This window comes from Engraulis encrasicolus, chromosome 19, assembly GCF_034702125.1.
Source record: "Engraulis encrasicolus isolate BLACKSEA-1 chromosome 19, IST_EnEncr_1.0, whole genome shotgun sequence".
NCBI classification, from domain to species: Eukaryota; Metazoa; Chordata; class Actinopteri; order Clupeiformes; family Engraulidae; genus Engraulis; species Engraulis encrasicolus.
The window spans coordinates 24,745,682-24,748,701 of record NC_085875.1 but is presented as its reverse complement, the minus strand read 5'-3'; positions in this window follow the sequence as shown (position 1 = coordinate 24,748,701).

Sequence of the window (3,020 nt, the reverse complement as noted above, 5' to 3'; positions counted from 1 at the left end):
CTTAGCAGTATCCAACAATATCAAACTCTAGCAGTATTAAAATCTACTGTAACCCAAGCTGCTGTTTTGGAAGTAAAATTAAACATGGACTTTGAGTATCCCATCATGGCCAACCTCCACAGTCCCCCAAATTTCAACGCCCTTCATGAACTACACTAACAACCCAAGAAAAGATGACAAGGGGAGGTCTCAACTCAAAGTACAGAGTAATAATTTACACTAATTCCTCATGCACAACAGTGGGATTTGTTTACTTAACTGTAGAAGTCATATACATTATCTTTGGCCACATAGTATTTGTTTTCTCTAACACAAAATAAATCATCTTAAATGTGTAATTGTAAATGTGAAACTAACTGAGGTCTGTGTTTTTGAAAGACATTAAGATGAACGCCAGCTCGTTCACAGATCCTCTGTCCTTGAGTACCATGCTTGTGCCTGATACAGATTTCCTGTTTCTTTTTAGTCATTTATCCTCTCAAATCACCCTCCGGCTTTTACGGAAAAAGGTTTGGTTGATGAAAACTTTTAATCTAATGCAAAACAGTTCTCAATTCCACAGCACAACACACACCTGAAGCGTTTTGAAATAAATAATAGTATTTTCCTAACCCATTAGAACATAACCGGGAATAACAACGATGAAGATTTCAATCTCAATTATGGTGGGTTGGACCTTTTAGAAAAAAAAGACTGCCTCTTATATACTTATAATACTTTTGCATTACGGTATTAATAATGTACTGAAATATGGTAAAAGCACCTTGCATTATACACACACACAGTACATGGATTATACAGTTTGTGCTCACATGTTTACATACCCCAGCAGAAGTAAACGCTTTTCTCGCGATTTCTCACAAAAAAATGAAAGGATTTACACAAAACCATTTTTTTCACTCATTGCTAGTTGACTTCTTAAGATTTAAGCATTTAAAGCAATATTTCTGTGTTTACTCTTTCAAAAAGCATGAATCACAACGCCAAACTACCCAAATGACCCTGTTCAAAATGTTTACATACCCTAGTTTTCTGATGCTGAATATGGCCCTGTTTTAAACATCAGGGACCGCTACTAAAATTGTTTTGTGGTAGTTGAGGATAAGGCCTCGTTAATGTTTCTCCAAAACAAAACAGCACATTCATCCATCGGCTAGAATGGTTTGTTTCCTTTAATATCTTTGGGTGTCATCTTGCGAACCTCACATTTGAGGTTTCCCCCTGAAGTTGGCTCAATGATGTTTGAGTTCCGGAGAGTGAGATGGGCGCTCAAAAAAACTTTCAATTTTATTCTTCTGAAAAGCTAATGACGGGTTGATTTGGGCTTCTCTGTGTCGAAATATTGTCATGTTGGCACCGTTGGAATTTTCAAAATTCAGAAAAATGCAATATGAGGAGTTTGTGTTGAAATCAAGCCAATGGCAAGGAATCATTGCATTTGCAATGAATCATTGCAAGGAAAATTGTTCAGGAGGGCATAGGACAAATCAAAAAAATAACTTCAGGTGAAATATAGGACAACATGAAAAAATGTTATGTAAAACAGGAAAGAGGGCATCCTTGAGGAAATATGGGCTGTTTGGGGGTTGAGCCAGGAGAAAGCCATTACCACAAAAATGCAAACATGTTATTTTTGGCATAATTATACACCAAATAGCACAGAAGAAGCAAACAAAATGCCTGTGACAAAGTCATTTGGGAAAAATGAGATCAATATGGAACATTTTTAGGCCACACTTATAAACAGTACCATTTGGAGAACATTCAATGGAGCCTATGATGAAAGTTACACAATATACCCTTTTGTGAAACATGCTCATGGACCACTGATTTCATGTTTGGTACATTTGATTACAAATTGCATTATACTTTTTGATCCATAACTCGCAGAATGATGAATCACATTGCCCAGTGTAAAAATACTGGGAGGAAAACTTGAACACACGCATCAGCCTTGAAACTGCAACAGGGTCCATTGTTTGGACAGTGCCAAACATGACAATAATTTTCAACACAGAAAACCAAATCAACCCGTCACTAGGCGTCAGAAAAGAAATAAAATGAAGTTTTTTGAGCGAACCGTCGCCAGTCTCCTGATCTCAACATCATTAGCCATTTTTATTTTTCAGGGGAAACCACAAAATGTGAGGTTCCAGCAAGACAACCCAAAAAAGATTATTCAGGAAACAACCATTCTGTTCTGCAAGGAAGAATGTGCTGTTTTTGTCCATCGGAGAACCATTAAGAGCGAGATTATCCACATACTACCTCACAAACAATTTAGAGCGGTCCCCTGATGTTAAAACAGGGCCTTATTCAGCCATAAGAAACTAGGGTAATGTAAACTTTTGAACAGGGTCCATTTGGGTATTTTGGGGTTGTGAATCATGCCTTTTGAAAGAGTAAACACAGAAATATTGCTAATAAAATTAACTTTAAGCTAAGTCCACTAGCAAAATGAGTGAAAAAAAAGGTTTTGTGTAAAACCTTCATATTTTGTGAGAAAATCGCGAAGACAAGCGTTTATTCTGCTTGGGGATGGTAAACATAAGAGCACAACTGAACTATTTCATTAAAACTACAGTATATGCAAGGTCATTTTAATGCTTGAGCCAGTTTTGATATGTACAGTACAGTACATGCGTAACTGATGCTTCCGCACAGATTGCTGTAAGTGAATACTTTGACTTCCTGATGAGAGCTTGTCAATCAGGGGCTGTCAATCAAAAAGAGATGAATGACATGAAGTTTATCCTATCTTTGCAGAGCCCAACCCCGCACTTGCTTTCAGTGGTGGCCAGAAATCACCCATCTACCACCAAGAGGAGATACGCATGGGGAAGGAGGCAGCCCTGCCCGGAAAATCCCCCTAAGCCCCTTTCCTGAGCGCACCCAACACAGTCCACCGCCACACACCTATCATCACGGCCCCAGCCTGCCAGCCCTCGGCCTGGTAATGATTCACCAGGAGCGAAACGAATCCGCCTCCTGCCGAGTAGCAGCAGCAGGCAGGACATTCG